Raw genomic sequence first — 21,729 nt, 5'->3', positions numbered from 1 at the left:
GGGGATCTTTTACTAAAAGGTATTGGGCATGTTTAGCAGGTGAAAAAAAAGGCTTACTGCAAATTGTGTTAAACCATTTCGCTATAATTTGCCAGTTTGCATATGCTAATCATATATTATTTTTTTAAGTATTTTGGGGAAGGGGCATGTCATAGGTGGAGAATGGGCATGGAAACATTATCCAGTTAGCATGTTCACATTATGAGTCAAGCAGGGTTCAAATTAGATATATATGCGGATGATATTACAGTGTTCATCCGTATTTCTTCACAAGATACTGACAATCCAAATAAAATTGCAGGTTGTATTCACCTGTTAGAAGAATGGAGTTCTACTCATCTCCTAGGCCTGAACAAGGACAAAACTAAGGGGCCCTTTTACTAAGCCGCATAAGCATCTATGTGCGCCCAACACGTGCCAAAATGGAGTTACTGCCTGATTACTGCGTGGCTCTTGTGGTAATTTCATTTCTGGCACACGCACGCCAAGTGGGATTTGACGCACGTAGGTCATTACCACGCGGTTACCGCTTGAGACTTTACCGCTAGGACAAGGGTTGGTGGTAAGGTCGTAGACCCAAAATGGACGTGGGCAATTTTTGATTTTGCTGCATGTCCATTTTCAGCAAAAAATTTAAAAAGGCCCTTTTTTTACAGGCACGCTGAAAAATGGATTGGTGCGTGCCTCAAACCCATGCCTACACTACTGCAAGCCATTTTCAGCACACCTTAGTAAAAGGACCCCTAAAGGTTTGTTGATCTGTCAGGCTTCTGAGATATGGAATGTCAGTGTCCCAAAATTAGCTAATCCACAGTTTAAATTTGAATCCAGTTTGAAAATATTGGACACTGAGTCCTGAACTACAAGTCCAAGCTCTTGTTAAAAAAAATAAAAACCTTCTATATGATGGAAAAAATCGAGAAGAGTTAGGAGCTATTTTGATCAAGAAGCTTTTAAATGAATTGTACAGAGCTTTATATTGGGTGAGTTGGACTACTGTAATAGCATTTATCTAGGTTGCTCTAAGAATGTAATAAGATAAATTCAAACGATTCAAAATACGTCAGTCCGCCTCTTCCGTCTCTTTTATGTGGCTCTTAAGTTTGAGAATGCTTCTCTACTGCTGTTCAAATTGCATTAGAATCCGGTGGATGCCTGACTCCATTTTAAATTATGAATTTTGTGTTTAAGAAATTTTATAGAGACCCTCCTTTGTATATAAAAGATTTGGTAAGTCTATTGCCCAGATCTAGTGATATATTCTCTACTCCGTGAGGTATTTGTTCTAAACTAATTTTTTCAGCTACCTTTCAGAATTTGGCAGCTCAAGCCTGGAACTGTTTTCCATCTAGGATTAGAGTTATTTGGATTATAAGACCTTTAAGAAACAGCTAAAAGTGTGTTTTTTTAATAAATATTTTTGTTAGTTTAGGATTGATTATGCGTTGTTGATAGAATTATTATAGTCTTACTGGTTGGTAAATCTTTTGGGGTTTCTCTGAATTCTTTTAATTGATGTAATCCACACTGAATTTAAATGTTTTTGTGGAATATAAGCATGTCATGGTATCAGTATCAGTATTAGCGTGCGCTAGCTGGATAATGCAGACTTAACGTGGTTACTAAGGCGCATAAGTGCCTACGCGCGTCATTTTGGAACTACTGCCCAGCTGCCATGTGCCCTGGGCGGTAATTCCATTTTTTACATGCGTCAAATATGTGCAGTTAAAAATATTTTTTCTTTTCTACTGTGTGGTGCTAAATGGATGGGAATTGGCAGTGTACGCGCATTGACGATTACCGCCTGGTTAACGCGTGAGACATTACCACTAAGTTGATGGGTGGCGGTAAGGTCTCAGGCCCAAAATGGACGTACGCCAGTTTTTATTTTGGTACACGTCCATTTTTGGCCAAAATAAAAAATAAGGCCTTTTTTGTAGGCGCTCTGAAAAATGGACTTGCGCGTGTCCAATACATGCGCCTACAACAACGCAGGCCATTTTTCAGTGCACCTTAGTAAAATGACCCCTTAGTGTTAAATCTGGGCTTAGCATGCGGGAAACTCCCACGTTAAAACACGCTAAGCCCATATTTTAATGTGTTTTAGTAAAAGGGCCCCTTATTGTGCAGAAAATGAATAACCCACAAACCTCAGCAGTGTCACTCACTAATTCATATCTTAACATAGTGAGAATTACACACTCACCTCCTCATCAGGATGTGATAAATTCTCTAAGGGGTCCTTTTACTAAGCCATGGCCTGTGGTAGTGTTGGTGCATGTATCGGACGTGTGCCAAACCAGTTCTTACCACTAAAAACAATGTTTTTTAAAAATGGGACAGGAAAAGGGTCTGCGGTAAAAATGAAACCAGCATGCACCCAAAACTGGCCTGAGCCCTTAACGCCACACATTGATCTAGTGGTAAAGGCTCACACAATACACGCACGATGACCGGTTGGCACTTGTTGACTGCCGATTACCACTAGAATCGGTGTGCGTAGAAGGAAATAAATAATTTATCCAAGTGTTATGGTCATGCTCCAAATCTGAAATTACTGCCATGAGGGCATGCTGGCCTGATGGTAGTCTAATTTTGGCACAAGCTGTACGCGCATTGAGCCTATCACGGCTTAGTAAAAGGGCTCCTAAATATCAAATTTTAAATGCTTAAATCTCCTTCTGTACACTCTTTATAAAGAAGGAGATTTAAGCATTTAAAATCTGATAGAGAATTTGCCACATCCTGATGAGGAGGTGGGTGTGTAATTCTCACTATATTAAGATATGAATTAGTGAGTAACACCGCTGAGGTTTGTGGGTTATTCATTTTCTATGGGAGAGCAATAAGTTTTGAAGTTTATGACAGCTCCCCAAAAGAATTCAGTGTTTTCAGGAGGAAAAATCAATGGTAAGCATGTAAACCTATAAACAAATTAACACATACAATTGCTTTGCATCAATGCATACATTAAAACTGCATATGTGAAACTATTTAAAAAGCCAGATCAAAAATGTCCTCACAGTGCACAGCATTGATAACTCGTCTATAAATGAGCCCTTCGGTCTCCTGTATATTAACTGAGAAATGAAGTTTAATATGACCCAATGTTTTAATTTGTAAATACTTTTCTAAACTCAGTCTTAAAACTGATATTCAGACTCCACCAAAGTAAAAAAAAAAAGAGTCAGATATAGATTTGTTTCCAAAATATATTAAAATATTTAGTTGGCCTGCTGTTAGGAAATGCACATTCAGGTTACAATGGATCACATAACAACTTAGTGCTCCCAGAGAATGGAGCAGCAGAAAATAAAATGCACTGCCACGGGGCTTACTTAGGTTTCCCATGGTAGTTTCGGAATCAGTGCACACCAGTGGCGTAGCTACGTGGGGCCACGGGGACCTGGACCCCGTAGATTTGGCCCTGGACCCCCCTGCCGACAACCCTCTCGACCCACCCTCCCGCTGCCAACCCTCCCCCGCCACCGCCATCAGCTACCTTTGCTGGCAGGGGACCCCAACCCCCGCCAGCCGAGGTCCTCTTCTTCTGGTATAAGGCTTCGTTCTGTTTCTGTGAGTCTGACGTCCTGCACGCTGTATGTGCAGGGCGTCAGACTCACAGAAACAGAACGAAGCCTTGTGCTGGAAGAAGAGGACCTCAGCTGGGGGGGTTGGGGCCCCCCGCCAGCAAATATAGGCGACGGTGGTGGCGGGGGAGGGTTGGCGGTGGGAGGGGGGTCAAGAAGGTTGTCGGCGGGGGGGGGGGTCAAAGTTGTTGTTGGTGGTGGCGGCGGCAGCGGGGCAGGGGGTCAAAATGGCGGGGGGGGGGGGGTCGGCGACACCGGTGGGGGGGCTAAAATGTGCCCCCTCACCTCGGGCTCTGGACCTCCCTCCCGCCGAAGTCTGGCTACGCCCCTGGTGCACACTTCCCCCGGGCTAAAAAATAGAATTTATTTCTTAATGCTTGAGGAGGGTATGGGAGTGGAGGGTAGGCATGAAGGTGCCCTATTACTAAGCTGTGGTGTGGTCTGCGCTAGTTTGGATGTGTGAAATTAGCATGCACTGGGCCATTTTTTAACCGTGACAGGTCAAAAGGCCTATTTTTAATGGGGCAGTAAATGGCCGTGCACTAATATTAAAAGTAGTGCGTGGCAATTTACTGCTTGAGCCCTTATCGCCACCTATTTATTTGGCGGTAAGGGCTCATCAGCTACTCATGCGGAATTAGTCAGCGCACAGCAATGTGGCCGTGCTGCGATCACCGCTAGGAACACCCCACGTGGTAGAAAATAGAAAATTATTTGCAACCATCGGAAACAGCGTGTGTCATCTTCAGAATTACTGCTGAGTGCCTGCAGTACCCCAGCAGCAGTGTCGATTTAGCACACGGTACCCACACGTTAGCCCTACCTTGGCTTAGTAAAAGGGCCCCTTACTGCGTTAATTGCTTAGTGCAGGTACATTGCTCTGCCTTACCCGATTAAGGCATGATTAGTGCGTGACCTATTACCCCCTAGAAAATAGGTGTTGGTAAGTGCACACCTGCTAGTGGCCACATGCTAATGGGGAAATTAGCGTGTGGCCATTAATAGGGAAAATGGGACAATTTTACTGCTGCGCTAAAATGAGTTTCAGCGCATGAAAGCCCCACAATGGGGACAGCGCTGGCCACGTTTTAGCACAGTTTAGTAAAAAGGCCCAAAAAATTTCCTTATTTAAAATAATACATCATTACTGAGGTTTATCTGAGGCGCGACTATTGCAAATTAAAATACATCATTGCTATGAAAAGTGATCTATGTGTCTGCTTTTTTATCTATTATTACAAGCTGTAACTTTTTGGAAAAGTTTCCTCACACACACTCACTCATTTTGACAAAATTCTGACACCAAAATTGAATTATTAGAAGATATCAACCGGTTTTTTTTCACCCATGTTTGCATTGACAGTTTTCCAGGTACAGTGAAATTTCTTGTACAAGATCAGAATTGGCTTCTTTAGGGGCCCTTCATTAAAGGGTTGATGTGTGGCGACAGGCTTGCTGCAAAAGTCCGGTGGTAGTTCCCACCCCCAGCATGCCATTTCTGGCACTACAAAAATATTTTCAATTTTGCAGCGCTTGTGTTTACCTGGCGGTAATCAGGCAGCATCACGTGCTGCCCAGTTACCACCAGGTTAGCGCGGAAGCCCTTACTGCCACCTCAATGGGTGGCAATAAGTGCTCCACCCCCCCCCCCCCAAAATGGCCATGCAGCGAGTAGTTCACTAACCGCACGACCATTTCTTTTCCCCAACAAAAGACAGCCTTTTACCTGCTACGGTAAAAGGGAGCCTCAGCGTGCATCGAAAACACGTGCTGATGCTGTTGCAGACCCCCTTTTACTGCAGTTTAGTAAAAAGACCCCTTAGTCCTCTATAGTTTAATTTTGTTGCATCTTTACAGTGAGGCATATATAGAATAATGAATTTACCGTCTCTCTCACTGGAATGCAAAAGAGCTAAGACTTCATCAGACATCCTGAAACTAAGCATTGTCCTCTCTGCTGACAGAAAATTATCCAATGATCTTCATCTTGTCTTGGTTGCTGTTGTTAATGGCATGAACATATGCTACTGTGTGTCTTTAGAAGTTTTGGAACACATTCAACAGAAAATACTTTTAGTTTAAGTTGTGCTAAATCACGGACTACTGTAACTACACTGAAATCCAGCTTTAAAATGAATAAGGCCAAAAGAGCAACCTAGGAGCCCTTTTACTAAAGGGTATTAAGCCATAGGGTGTGCATTAAAGCGTTTTGCAGATGCTAAGCACACATTTATACATTTTAAATGTTTTTTTTTTTTTTTGGAAAGGGGGCATACCATGGCCAGAAAATACATCCAATTAGAGTGGTGAAGTGAGTGTATAGTAAATCACTTTCAGAATACTCAACTTCACATCAATTACATCCTTATTACAATTTAGCAATTGCTAAATTGTAATAAGGATGTAATTGATGTGAAGTTGAGTATTCTGAAAGTGATGGCCAGGAAATATGCATATATGCGTTAACCAGCTGATTAGCACATACTAGCTGGTTAATTTAGAGTTTGGGACCTTTTTACTAAGGCACAGTAGGCCTAATGTGGGCCCAAAGTGTGCTAAAAGGGCACTACCGCGGGATGCGCTGAGGCTCAAAACTCAGCGCAGGAGGCGTACCCATGGGTGGAGAGTAGGTGTGTCTGCACTAATCAGGCACCACGGGCATATTAATGTGTGCTACCTGATTAGTGGAAAGGGCTCCTGCGGTAATGGCCATGCAATAATGGGGAAATTAGTGCATGGCCATTACAAAAATATATGGCAAGGCGGCCATTTTACCACCATGCTAAAAGTTGCCACAGCACATGGAAAACCCGTGGAGGGGCATAATCGAATGGCGCTGGCCAAATAGCTCGCTGGCCATCTTCGGGGCGGCGCCGCAAGGGGCAGAGCCAACCATATTTTCGAAATACGGTTGGGGCCGGCTAAATCGATCGCCGGGTGTAGAGGAGATGGCCGGCTTCGGTTTTCAGCCATAATGGAAACCGGGCCCGGCCATCTGAAACCCGGCGAAATGCAAGGTATTTGGTCATGGGAGGAGCCAGCATTTGTAGTGCACTGGCCCCCCTCACATGCCAGGACACAAACCGGGCACCCTAGGGGGCACTTCTAAAAATTAAAAATAAAAATAGCTCTCAGGTACATAGCTCCCTTACCTTGTGTGCTGAGCCCCCCAAAACCCACTACCCACTACCCACAACTGTACAACACTACCATAGCCCTAAGGGGTGAAGGGGGGCATCTACATGTGGGTACAGTGGGTTTTTTTTGGGGGGGGGTTGGAGGGCTCCCATTTACCACCACAAGTGTAACAGGTAGGGGGGGGGATGGGCCTGGGTCCGCCTGCCTGAAGTGCACTGCACTGCACCCACTAAACACTGCTCCAGGGACTTGCATACTGCTGTCAGAGAGCTGGGTATGACATTTCAGGCTGGCATGGAGGCTGGCAAAAAAGTTGTTTATTTTTTTTGGGTGGGAGGGGGTTGGTGACCACTGGGGGAGTAAGGAGAGGTGATCCCCGATTCCCTCCGGTGGTCATTTGGTCAGTTGGGGCTCCTTTGTGAAGCTTGGTTGTGAAAAAAAAGAGACCAAGTAAAGCCGGCAAAATGCTCCTCAAGCCTGGCTTTTTTTTTCCATTATCGGGCGAAGCTGGCCATCTCATGAGTACGCCCCTGTCCCGCCCCCATCCCGCCCCATCCCGCCCCCGTTCTGCCTGCACGCCCCCTTGAAGTTTCACTGGCTCCGCGACGGAAAGCAGTTGAACCCGGCCAAAATCGGCTTTCAATTATACCAATTTGGCTGGTTTCAGGCGATCGCTGGCCATCTCCCGATTTGTGTCAGAAGATGGCCGGGGATCTCTTTTGAAAATGAGCTGGATAGGCTGACACCAGTGCCCTCCACTTTTTTAGCGCAGCTTGGTAAAAGGACCTCTTAATGGGGGAGCCCTTACAGCCTCCTAAATAGGTAGAGGTAAGGGCTCGCGCGGTAAGGGCCACAAACTAATGGGGAATTTAGTGTGTGGCCATTACAAAAATATAAAGCAAGGCAGTCATTTTACCTCCTCCCCCACTCTAAACTTGGCCACAGTGCATGGAAAATCCACACACTGACACCAGCGTCAGCTTGGTATAAGGACTCCCTTAATGTGGGAGCCCTTACTGCTTCCTAAATAGGCCTTTTTTTTTTTTTTTTGCTGCAGTAAGCACACATTAGTGCTTATTGCAGCTTAGAAAAAGGACCCCTAAATATTTAAAGCCTGAGAAAAATGCTTTACACAGCATATTGGGTCATGTATGCAGTGTGGGAATTGTCTAACACAGATGCCTAAGCAGGTATGGTATGTATTTTCTTGTGACATTTTAAGAAAAAACTCAAGTAAAGAAGTAGAGAGAAAGATAAGGAAGTCACAGGAATGAAAGGGTGGACAGATTATGTAGATTTTGAACTATGCGTTCCCCGAGGTTAACTTAGTGGAAAATGTTCAGTAATGTAAGGTTACAAAGAATAGGTCATTCGCACACACTGTGAAATAAATTGCTTGATATGAATATTTGCTTTAGTGCTTGAAAGCCATCTCTGTGCAGGTTGAGTATCTATTTGCAACCTTCATTTTTCTTTTCAAGGTAGTCTGACATTTTGTACACTCGCGTGAAAGAGACAAAGGCATTTAAATATGTACACTTACTACAATCCCAAATCGTAAAACAGTTTTCAGAACGCCCTCGATAAAATTGATTCTCACTGGTGTTAATCAGGGGGCATTTCGAAGATCCCTAATGAATATAGGACATTTCCATACCTCCTTTCTTTTTAAGGTGAACATTTGCAAAGGCAGTCCTGCCATCTGTCATCAGCTGGGTTTAGTGACACTTAAGGTTGGGCTGAAATGACCAGCAGGCCTTCTGCATAACAAAGACCTTGCACCCCCTCATTGTTTAATCTTGACCTGTGCATCTAATCTGTCAGAAACCATTTTTCTTCTTATTTCACTGCCAGCAATTTAGGTTTTCTATTTATAAAGCTGTTTATGACATCAAATTATACCCAAACATCATTACGAATAGAAGAGAAATGTGTCGGTGATTTTACTAGGAGACACAGGGCAGGTTAACTGGCCTGAATTTTTTTCCTCTTATTTCAGTTTCTATGCTAGACGTCGCAACACAGTGCAAGCAAGGGTTGCAGCCATCAAATCATTCATTACTGTTTGATGAAATAGAAGCACAAACCTTTCCAAGAAGGCAAGAAACATGACTGCAGCGTAGGGAAAGGACGTTAGCATGACAAGGTAGTTACACTAAGAATGAGGTCAACTCTTCATTGTGGAAGTCAAAGATTCACAGTCCTTTCCATGATGTCAAGCACCACTTAGAATCAGCAAACATGAAAACATTATACATTAGTTACCTTCATGTGGAAATTTAAGCCCTAACAATACTGAGAATGGACAGAACATACATATACATACATATATGAAAATTCCCCTTTTCTTCTTATACTGATACATACATACATACACACACACATATGTGTGTGTGTATGTGTGCGCACATGTCTAGCTGATTATGTGGGCATATGGTATGCATATGTGAATGTGTGTGTGTATGTATGTATGTATATGTGAGCATATGTGGGTGTGATGTAGGTGAGTTAATGTTTGTGTGGTGGTGTGTACTTGTGCATGTAGGTGTGATGCGGGTATGTATATGTTTATGTGTATGTTTGTGTGGGTGTGTGTGCATGTATGTTTAGTTGGTAAATTGATTATCCTCTAAATTTAGCACGAGATTTCAGATGTTTCAGATCCAAACCATCAATTGTGTTTGAGCCTGTAAACTGTTTAAAAAAACAACAAAAGAAGGCAAAAACTACTTCAAGAACTAAATGTGCCTGAGTGAGTGAGTGAGTCGTGGCGACCGCCCAGCCCCCAGCACAATGACACAGCATTGTGTCTTTCATTTATACATATAGATACAACATTGTTTTGTGATATATTATAAAATATCAATAAAGAAATTTAAAAAAAATATATATATACATATAGATACAATGGTGGTGCATAAGAAATAGCCAAGTCAGATGTATGTTTTTTTTTTTGTCGGCACTACTAAAGAGAAATCTGAGATGACTCCTAGAAGTCAAATCAGCAGCAACAAAAAGAAGGGACATTTTATGATAAATTGGGGAAAAGGCACCAAAAACTGGCAGCCCAGAAATCCATTATTTAAAAAAAAAAAAAAATTACAAAACCAAACATTTCCTCTTGTCATATGATATGATTTTGTGCTGTTTGATTTGAGCAGATAAAGTTAGGAATATTGCTGAAAATCAGCAGGAACTTAGATGGAGGGAATACAATAGTCTTATACCATGTCATGATTTATCTCTGTGCAGGGTTTCAGGTTATTTCGGATTCTCTTTTCTTTGTGACCAGTGTGGTAATAATTCTTTAGTGACACAAGCCTATATATGGCAGCAGTATAGACTAAGGACTAGTACAAATAGGCGCTAGCACATTACCGTATGCAAATCCACAATGACACCCATTATTAAGCAAAGGTCCCATCTTATGCAAAGGGACCTATTTACTACTAATGCACATTAACTGCATCAGTGTGTGCTGTTTAGTAGTGCTAGGCCTAACATGACAGAGTTCTAATCCCTGAGACCCTGAAGTGATTCCCCTGTTTATTATTTTGTAGAGCTTGTGTACACCAGTACTTCTCAACCCAGTTTCAGGGCCAATCAGCCCACTCTGGTTTTGTATGTGCTGTCTTCACTGCCTGCAAATACCTCTCAAGAATACTCATTGAGGACATTCTGAAAACCCAAATGGATGAGTAGGTCCTGAGGACTTCTGGTATAGTGCAAACCAAATACATGCAATTAAGTGCTAAAAATAAGCATATGCCGATTTATGGATTCTGTTCCTCTCTTCAGGGGTCATTTGCTAACACCATTATAGCATTCTATCTGCAACTCATAAGACTGAAATGAGCCTTGGGGTAGACAACGCACAGTAAGAGCAATATCGCACAATTAGTGAACCCTTTGTTGGGTTCATGGCCAGGTCATATTTCTTCTTGCTTGGGCAATTTTTTAAAGGATTAATGTTTTAGAAGCTTTTTTTTATTATGATTATGTATCCTGCTTTTCAGGTCCCGGGTTTGCTCTCAATGAGGCTTGCTGCTGCTGCTTCTTATGGCATTCTGCACAGCAAAATTCTTATCCCCTAAATCTCTAAATCTGAGCACACAATTGGGTCTGCAAATTGTAGGATAGCACCTACCTTCGGGGCCCTTTTACTAATGGCTTGGCCCGCGGCAACAGGCTTGCCGCAAATGCCGATCCGGAACGACCGCAGGAGCCTGGTGGTAGTTCTCATCCTCAGCTCATGCCATTTCCGGCACTAAAAAATATTTTCTATTTTTGTAGCGCCGGTGCTTATCTAGCGGTAATCAGGCAGTGCCGTGCACTGCCCGGTTGCCGCCAAGTTAGCGTGGGAGCTCTTACCCACCACCCTAAGTGTTCCCCCCCCTGAATTGGCCACGCGGCAAGTGGTTCACTTACTGCACACTGGCAGTGCTGTAGTGTCTATATTGAAAGGGGGAAAGTCTCAACTGTTGAGGCAACAACTCAAAACAATCAGTTGCACGCAAAAAAAAGGCATCATTGACTGAAAAAACCCCATGACTTTTTCAATATTTTTAATATTTTAAATCTTTTATTGTACTTAAATCTGTCAATGCACTAATTGCTCTTGGATCACAATCTTTCATAAAGTGCACAAATAAACTTATCTTGTATGCTCCACCTTACGTGATGATTCCAATGGTCCAGTTTCGGTAATCTTACTCAGGGAACCACACCGCAAGACATTTGTTGATAGCTAATGCTTCAAATCAAAGTAGGGTATACACAAAAAGTAGCACATATGAGTTTGTCTTGTTGGGCAGACTGGATGGACCATGCAGGTCTTTTTCTGCCGTCATTTACTATGTTACTATGTTACTATGCTGGAGAATTCATCAACAAATGTCTTGCGGTGTGGTTCCCTGAGGAAGATTACCGAAACGGGACCGTTGGAATCATCACGCAAGCTGGAGCATCTAAGTTTATTTGTGCACTTTATGAAAGATTGTGATCCAAGAGCAATTAGTGCATTGACAGATTTAAGTACATTAAAAGATTTAAAATATTAAAAATATTGAAAAAGTCATGCCAGTTTTGGTTGTTGAGTTATCAATATTAGTGAGTTGTGTTTAGTGATCTGGGTATGGTATTTTCACTTACTGCACAGCCATTTCTTTTTGAGAAAAACCCCCCCAGCTTTATACCTGCTGCGGTAAAAGGGGGCCTCAACGCACATCAAAAATATGTGCTGATGCTAGTGCAGGCCCCCTTGTACTGCAGCTTAGTAAAAGACCCCTTAGTTATTTAAACTGGTGCTAATTGGCTTTAACTGCCAATAATGACCTTTAGGTGACATTAGGGGAATTCATCAAAGCTTTACCATGCACTTACGGACTTAGTACACGCTAAATACTAAGAAGTCCATAGGTGTAAAATGAGCATCTTAACATTTAGCACATGCTACTATCATTAGTGTTTGCTAAAGCTCTGATGAATTCCCCCACTCCCAATCCGCATTAATTTACACTATTTTGCAGTCACTTGACTAAATGCATTTGGGTGCTGTTCCATAAACTTAGCACCTAAGTTCTATAGCGTGTAAATGCAAAAGGGCCATTTATATGGGAGGGGTATGGGTGGGTCTGGGGTTTGTCAGGTACTTGTGTGCTAACCCCCAGATTCTATGAACAGCAACTAAAGCTGCGCGTGTAAATCAGCATGCGTAGCCCATTTACGCACGCAACTTATCTGTTGAATAAGCCAATCAGCACCAATAATTGACTGCTAACAACCAACTATTGGTGTTAATTGGCATTAATTAGGATTTACACGCAGATTGTATTCTATAATGATGCACGTGTAAATCCTAACATGTGTACAGTTTGGGGGGCATTCCTAAATACAGAATTCAGCTGAACCGCACCTAATTTAGGCCCTGGTGTTTATACCTAGTGTAATTGCCTTTGCTTAAAGTTAGGAGTAGTTCATGCCCTAAGCGCTATTCTATAAAGGACGCATACCCTTAAAAAGAATAGCAATCAGCATGTGAAATTTTCAGTGCCAAGTTTTTTGTGCCCCTTCTAGAATTCACCCCTAAGTTTATAGAATAATATCACTTACACATACAACCAGTGCATTCTTTCTAGCAAAAAAGGTGCCGGTACTGAAATGCCAGATCACTCTTCAGGGGTGGGGTGATCACTGAGGGATCCATCCCACAATAGCCAGGCCCCCTGCAACCAGTCACAGAATCTATGAAAGGGCAGAATTGGTGCGTAGAGCCTGAGCTCTTTCATTAAAACTTGTGAACCATGGGTCAATTTTAGCAGGCAATGGAAAAGGTGCCGGTCCTCAGTACCCCCAAGTACCCCCTCAAAAAAAGCCTTGCATACAACTGACAGGCACAAGCATGTACACCAGCCTTTGACGTGGCATAAACGCTCACTTAGCACTCAGGGGGGCCTTTTACAATGCTGTGCTAGCATTTTTATCTTGCAGTAAAAATCAGCTGGCGGTAAATGCTGAGATTATAATAGGAATATAATGGGCACCTCAGTGTTTACCAGTAGCTGATTTTTACAGCAAGCTAAAAATGCTAGCGCGGCTTTGTAAAAGGACCCCCCCCCCCCCCCCCCACACACACACACACACACAATTTTTTGGCACCTCATTTTTGGCACACTTCTTGAATCTACCCCCTGATGGGACTGACTATGCAGATAGAGCTTCCAAATATGTCAAATATTTAGTCCACTTCAGCAATGAAACACAAATATGAAAAAAGGCATACTGAGGGTAAGGGTGTAGGTACTGCAGTAGGTAGGAAAGTCAGATAGACTGGATGAGCTATGGAGTATTTAGCACCATGATATTACGAGGCTCAAGGTTTCTATGTCATTAATTTAGAATTTGATATATCAAACTTAATACTCAAAAAGAAAAACATGGCAAGATAATCTTGAAAATGTAGGACTTGGTTCATATCAGCACTGCATGAAGGCAGATAATCAGCCATTTAGATCAGTTAATTCAGCTTTGCCCAGCAGAAGAATATGGATGAGGTATGTACTAGCCACATGCCTTTAAATTGGGTGTTATATTTATTTCAAGGCAATCTGTTAAGGTTCAGAAACTTTAAACAGATAGGTAATCTGTTTAAATTATGTACATTTACAGAGGTGCTATCCATGTGACTCCTGAAAATCCACATATAAATTTAAGCAGATTTCTTACCCTTTTTAAAGTTATGTTTGCTACTCATGGAATCATAAATTATGTGGAAAGTCACTAAATTTTGCTGTTCTTTCCTAAACTCTTGGCCCATCCATTCCAAATCCCACTTACATTTAAGGTTTAATTTTTGGCCATATTGTGATTTTTAGGACCAACCATTGCACATTAAGCATAAATTGTATTAATAAGATCATTTCACTCTTAGCCGAAAGAGAAGAAAAGGATTTAAATCTATACATGGCAGAGGCAGGTGACCCCTTACAGACTAACCAGTTTATTGAGGCATGAGCTTTCAAGGGCCAGAGTCCATAGATTACTGAAAAATAAGTGACATCTTTTAACTCTGCAACCAGTGTGGTTGTTTTATTTTTCAATTGTTTCCTGATCCCCATTATATGCATGTCAGTGTAGGCGCAGCTTTCATTATAATCAAATGTTTCTTGGTTTCACATATATTTCTATCTAAAAAATAACTTTTTTTTTTCATTTTATATTTTAAAGGGAAAGGATCAATGCAATGTTTGGAAGCCTAGCACTCAGTAACAGTCAAATTGCTTTTTTAACTTTTCAGCATGTATCATCTTTGTAATAGAAGAATAATAGTGTTTGCTGTGTCAGAGTTTAACATTATAATGTCCAGGTTTATCTGTGTCACAAGTCTAGGAATGGCAGATCCCTGCTGTACATATGACACTATGAAGCTGTGATTTTCATCTTCATAAAAATAATGTTGGGTAGTTGATAAATTATTTCCACTGAAGTACATCTCTCTCTTTCTCTCTCAGAATAAACAAATTTCTGTATATCCCCATGTAACAACATTGCATATCATAGCTCCCATTTTTCTAAATACAGCTTCCATATATTCTGCTATACAATGAAATATTGTTCTGAATGCTGAATTCCTGGTGAAATGTTAGCTGTAATATTTGTCAGTTTTTTAAGGAAGCAGTCTTTCTTTTGTGCTAGGAAAATCCTATTTTTGTCAGGATTTTTTAAAAATTTATTGTTGTCAACCACTATTCTCTTTCAGTTCTCAGTACTGATGCTAGCAATCTGATTCATGCGAAATGTTTCATGGGCATGAATCTATGAAAATCAGTAGCCATCACTATGAATCTTGCCTACTGTTGGAGGGCACGTCGTAGTTCATAGAGCCTATGAGAGCCATGATTAAAAGGCTCTCAAGAAAATAAAAACAAGACACCAAATTTTCAAATTCAATTATAGACAAGCTACTTGAAAATGCCCAGGCAGGGATTGCTTTTCCTTCAAGTAAGTTGTAAGCAATGTTTCGACTGTGCTGGGCGCACTAATTTTCCGTGTGGATAACAGTTTCCAGATATTAGTGCCACTGCAAAGGACACTTCATGGATTGTGCAGTTTTGTAATAGTTGAGTCAGAGGAAGATGCATGTGCTGTATAACCTCCCTATCTATATAAAACATCTGGGAAGGTTAGCCACAGTTTTTTTTTTAAACTCTTGTCTGACCTTCCCACTTGCTTGTTATTAAAGCAGTACTGTTAATCTGACCAACTGGGTACAAATACTGTCAAACCAGCCACCACATTACTGTTCTGTATGATATAATTTCAGAGGCAGTGTATACCACTTTAATTCAGTCCACTAGTTCCACCTAAATGAGTTTGGTTTTAATAGGCATTTTATTGATTGTTTACCCAGAACATTTCAAGAAGGGGAAGGGGTCCTAATGTCCCAGTGGAGATGGGTAGAAATAATTCATGACGTGGAGTACAATGAGAATGCATCATTTTGTCAAACCATGCATCAAGTAACAGTACAGAAAAGCATCATGGAATGTATAAAACAGTATCCAGAGAGAGGATTAATGTAAGGGTAAGGCTAAAGCCTTCTTGTGGTACAACCAAAGCGGTTTACATGTTGTACAATACAGTTTGTACCCAACAGACAAAAGAGGTTCTTTCATTTTAAGTTTGTGGCAAAATAGACCGTGGAGCTCTATTTTCAAATGCTATTGATTATATATTTTTTCATAGATAAATGTCACAAAATGAATTACACCCTTATTCTGACCCTCCCCCAACACACACACACACACAAATTATGTCTGCTTTTACTTTCTTTTAATAGCTATTCAGTATGGAAATACTTTGAAAGAATGCACAGTATTTATTTTGTAGCTGATTTTTTCCATGACTCCTACCTGTTCTCATACTTCATTAAATAACAGTAAGACATAACGCTGGCTCTATTTATGCAGTTATGTGATCAATCTTTTGAACGGCACATCTGCAGCCAAGCGTCATTGCTCTGTTTTCTGAAAATTCGGGCCCTCAGGATGGAATCTGATTATTTCTAAATCTTACTGGATAAGCACAAACATGACTTGCTCTGCAGAATAACACTGCCCAATCACTCTTCTGCAATTTCTCTTGCATGTAACCTATAGAAGCATGCTTTGTGCACTGCAGGTTAATATCAGCCAAAAAAAAAAAGAAACACGCACTGTTTAGATAATTATTTTTCCCATTGGTCTCAAATGCCAGACTACTAATGTGTCAGAACAGAGTTTTATGCCTCATCACATCCAGATATCACTGAAGCATATATACATACCATATATATTTATAGATAGATTAACTCACTCTCTCTTTCTCTCTCTCTCTCTCTCTCTTTCTCTTCAAAGGGAGAAGGATCCATGTTAGCTAGCCGCTAGGAAGCTATAGATAGGATTTTTTTTTTCTAAGCGGGTATCTTCCCATTTGTGCAGGAGAAAGCACATTTTCAAATCATGGGTTAGATGTATATATTTAAAAAAATACAGAAGTACACTGACAAAACAATAGAGAAATTGTTTAATGCTCAACTAGTTTAATGTCTTATAAAAATGTTGATAGTGCGAAGAACCATGGCAAGTGAAAGTGCTAAGCAGTTATATTCCTTATTCTCTTATGGTCAGATGCAAACAGGCCAATAAGCAAATAAATGTATTTAAGCATTTACAAGTGTTAACATTTATCTTGTCTTCTGTTATCTGCATAAATGTTTGATTACACATATATACTTGCAAAAATATATATTTGAAGTGATGCATGTCATTTGTAAGCACTGTGTTTAAATGTGAAGACTATCTGAGCAATTTATAATGTTTCATAAGAAGTGATGCATTGCGTCCATGAAGGCCTTTTTGCTAGTGTGTGTGTGTGTGTGTGTGTGTGCATGTGCGTAATAACCAATAGCAAGGTGAAAAGGATGAGATAATATCTTGCTTTTTATCATTTTTCATGAAGCTTCAGCATTGAGGAACAGTGATAGGTCAATAAGGATATCATCACAAAGATAACAGATTCTCGTCAAATTCAAAACATAATGAAATGCTTGTCCCTTAAACAAAGCATGAGTATATAGACAATGTAACACCGGGAACAAAGAGAGTTGTAAATGTGAACATCTTTGTGATACAGCAAAATAGCATCTACTTATATAGGAAAAGATATAAAAGGCAAGTATTCACAAACCATTTTCCACTGCCCTTTGTCAAATGTCAAAGGCCTGGCTATGGATGTGTCTTTAGTGTGCTGACATCAGCCCCGATTTAATGGTAGGATAGAACACAGAAAAGCTGTAGGAAATGAACTATCCAGTTCAGGAATTAAATCCCAGCTCTTCTGGTTGGTGTAGAAACTGACAGGCTGTAGATGAAAGTCCACACAGGTGCTTTGGCGGAAGGGTGTGGGAAAGAATGCCCTTGAAGTTTTTTTGGGGGGGGGGGAGGGGGGGGGTTCATGACTTTTTTTTTTTAAGATAGCTTGATTTTCTGTTTGATGAGCATATTTTTTGTTGTCTGTTAAACATAAACCAAGACAGCTAGCAAGACATTTTTTAAAAGTGTTTTTCTTTTCTTTTAGTTTTTTTGTGTCTGATGTTCATATTAAAGCTAGTTTTGAATATTAGTCATACTATTCTCCTGTACCTCAATAGCACTACAAACATCAAAGATATGTCTAAATCCTGCGTCCTTGGCACCATTCCATTGTAGCATTTTGAAATGTATTGTCTGCAACCCACAATAAAGGTATACATGTAACATAAATAAATAAATAAAGCTAGATATTGAATGGATTGTGATTTTATTTTGAACCATGACAGATATGCTCCATCATAGCAATCTGTTATTATGAATCTCCCAGTGTAATGCCCATTTCAGGATTCCAATATTCTAGTTCTTTTCCACATATTTCATTCACAAGAGAAACAGCATCAACAATTTTAAGGGGGGGGGGGGGGAGAGAGCTCTTTAAAATCAAAGCACCAGTAGTAGTGACTGCACAGAATATTCTAAGCAGTCACAAATGTCTGACCTATTAATAGGGTTTTTCTCATTTTGTGTCTATGGGAAAAAGGTTCAGCACATCTGGCCCAAAATGAAGAGCATCATGAAGATTCCCATTTTCTCCTTATTTCTCCTTTATTTCTTAAAAGACATACGTGCCAGAGGTTACCGAAAGAAATCACTGCATTTTTCCTGCCTGATCACGATGAAGGTAAATAAATCAAGCCTCTGCTGTGCAGACCCTTATGAGTATCTGAGGCAGGCATCATATTGCTATGCGCAAAACAGGAATATAGCACAAAAGACTGAGGAGCGGACTGAAAGAAGGAGAATTGTAAAAGGAAGGGGTCAGCCATAACTAAAGGTACCTATCTTGTGTTCACAAAAGTAAATAAATAAAGATATAAGAAACAAAATGTATTCATACAAAAGAAAGACCTAGGATAGAGGCTAAATTAACACAGGCAGCAGAATCAAAACCTTAAGCTTTCGTGCATTCATTCTTGGATTAACTTTCAGCCTGCATGTCTCTTTTTGTAAATACATAATTATCATTTCTCAGTTGCATCTGTAAAGGGAGATAGCGCTAACATAAGCAAGTACCTATAAATCTGCTTCACTGTTGGAAATATTCATCATATTGTCTTACTCGGCAAACACAGATTACCTGGAAACTGCTGTATTTTGTACTGATACGTTGAATTGCCAAATATGATGAATATTATTTTTTTGTGTCAAAAGGAGAATTCATTGTAAGAAGGATATACCATATGCATGCTTAGAGAAGCAAATTTAAGCTCCACGATGTGGCACGTAGTGTACTGCTAAAAGTGAAAGATTAATGTTAATGAGCAGGCTAGATGGGCCTTGCACTTCTGATTTGCCGTCCTATTCTGTGCTTCTGTGTTTCCTTGCATTCGGACTTTGCAGGAGTGTAATCTGTGTTGACCAGCGGTAGACAAAAAGCCTTGAGCACATCTGCCATTGAGTAAAACTGTCTCTTCTGAAAAGCATATAAATATTTGGTTAATCAAAGTCCTAAGGTTATGCAGTTTCCCAACCATGGTACTATGGACCAAATCAAAAACTGGTAAATTTGTTGATCATTAGTCTTTTGATAGAGAGACCATTTGAAAATCTATTAAATCTTGGTAAATTTATCTGTATTGGTATGAACTACAGTATAGGCCGCCATTTCAAGAGGAAGAAATAGATATCATATTCATAGAAGTGATTTAAAAGAGAGCATGCAAATTAGAAATATAGACTGAAGAGCACTAGCAGCTGAATCATCTACAAGCAAGGGAATCGTAGAAGTCTTGCAAGAGCTTTCTCTCAGGCAATTGGTTAAAGAGCCCCCTGGTACTGAAGTTCCACTGCAACTGGAACTGACAAATGTTATTGAGCCCCACTGATCATCATATTATGTGGTTCAAAGTAAACACAATCCTAGCCCTTACCTTTTTCCTCCATAGTTCAATTATCTAGCTTAAATCACAAAGGGGTATGTTTACTAAGGTGTATTGACATTGTTGGCGTGTGCCTAAAATTATCACGTGCTAACCGTGTAGGCGCCCATAGGAATAATATGGGTGCCTACACAGTTGGAGTGTGCTAATGGTTAGCGTGCTCTTAGCACTGCTTAGTAAACAGGGATGTAGGTATTTAATTACTTGTCTAACATTATATGATGTATTTTACATTCTGTTAATATATTTTGAACATGTTCATTCTTTTCTAATTATTGTGTAAGCCACATTGAACCTGAGTTCTACTCGGGCTATTGCGGGATATAAATGTCATAAATAAATAAATAAATATGATTATGTTAAGGAAACTTCATCAAAGTAGGGGATCTAAAAGTAACAGAAGAACAAAGACCAACAATAAAAAGGAAGTATTGAAATAGCAGCTAATCTTTGTGTTGGAGTGTTAGCAAGAGAAAAATAATTCAGAGAGCACTGTGGTTCTCTAAAAATGGAGGACAGAAAGGAAAAGCAAAAAGATTAATTCAGAAAATACAACTAGATACAGAAGGAGAACAGGCAAAATTAGCAAGAAGGGAAGAGTAAAGATCCATTAGGCAAGCAGAAGAGTACATTACCCAACCAGTATAGTTGGTCCTTAGATCTGATGAAGAAGGGCAACCTTCGAAAGCTAATCAAGAAATGTATTAAGTTATGTCCAATAAAAAAGGTATCATCTTATTTTCTTTTCCATGTTTTATTTTGTTTGATTTCTATTGATAATATATAAGTGAAAAGAGTATTATCAAACAGGGCTACTTTGAATTAAAGGGGAACACAGGTTTAGTGTAGCGTAGGGTGAAAGCAAATCCTGAAAAGAAATCCATATTCTTAGCATTCACACCAGGAGGAAACAATAGACCTAAGGCAAAAAGCAAGAGCATAAAGTGCTGTGGAATAAACACATTTAGGGGTCCTTTTATCAAGCTATGATAAAAAGGGCCTTGCACAGCTGTGATAAAAAGGGCTCTGCACTAGCGGCAGAGGCCATTTTTGCCGCACACTGAGGCCCTATTTATCGCAGTGGGTAAAAAGGTCAAAAAAATGAAATGGACATGCTTTAAGTTTGCACTTGCCACACAGCCATTTGGGGGGGGGGGGGGAGCACTTGCCACCAGCCACTGAGGTGGCAGTAAGGGCTTATGCCAGAAATAGCCCATGCTGGGAGCAGAGCCTGCTGTAGTTCTGGTTTGGGAAGAACTGGAACCCAGGCAGAACATGGCAAGACATGGAACTAGATTAAAACTGGGTCCAAAAAAGACAAGACAAAGGTAAAGCAAGGACTGGATAAGACAAGGCAAGGCAATGCACAACTTTACAAAACAGACAGGCAAGACAGCAGCTGGATCCAGATGAGGCAAAGAAAGCAAGGCAACAGGGCTAGAACTGAACCCAGACAGGAACAAGGTAAGACAAGGAAACGATGCTAGAACTAGGTTCAGACAAGGCAAGGCTAGGCAGGGCAAGAACTGGATCCAGACATGAAAAAGAGAAAAACACGACAAGGCACAAAACACAGCATACAAAGCAGGGATGGAACTAGGCAGAAACAGGATAGGTAGACAAGAACAAATGGAAGCAAAGCAAGAGACAAGGCAGGAACAGGGCTTGGCTGGAGCAGGAACAAGGCTTGGCTATAGCAGAAACCAGTAACAGGGCTTGGCTATAGCAGGAGCCAAGAACAGGCCCAGACTGTAGCAGGAGCCAGGAACAGGGCTTGCCTGTAGCAGGGGCCAGGATACACAGGAACTAGGCTTCAGGAGCAAGGTAATGAGAACAAGGCTCAGAAACAAAGTATGCAAGAACAATGCTCATAGGAACAAGGCTTGGCAGAAACAAGGCTTCAGGAACAAGACTCACAGCAACAAGGCTACACAAGAGCAAGGCTTCAGGAACAAGGCTAGGCAGGAACAAAGCTTCAGGAATATGGCAGGA

General features: G+C 40.7%; 1 long non-coding RNA gene across 1 annotated transcript; it reads right to left on the bottom strand.

Annotated features, from left to right (window-relative positions):
• Nucleotides 1–2,237: 2,237 nt before the first annotated feature.
• Nucleotides 2,238–20,862, bottom strand: LOC115460377. The gene is made up of 3 exons (XR_003940474.1): nt 20,745–20,862; nt 6,072–6,074; nt 2,238–2,248 (listed from the first exon to the last, which is right to left on the bottom strand). It is a non-coding gene; the product is annotated as an uncharacterized LOC115460377 (long non-coding RNA).
• Between the last annotated feature and the right edge of the window lie 867 nt (nt 20,863–21,729).

Source organism: Microcaecilia unicolor, chromosome 1 (assembly GCF_901765095.1).
Source record: "Microcaecilia unicolor chromosome 1, aMicUni1.1, whole genome shotgun sequence".
Lineage (NCBI taxonomy): Eukaryota > Metazoa > Chordata > Amphibia > Gymnophiona > Siphonopidae > Microcaecilia > Microcaecilia unicolor.
This window is presented reverse-complemented; position numbering and strand designations above follow the sequence as displayed.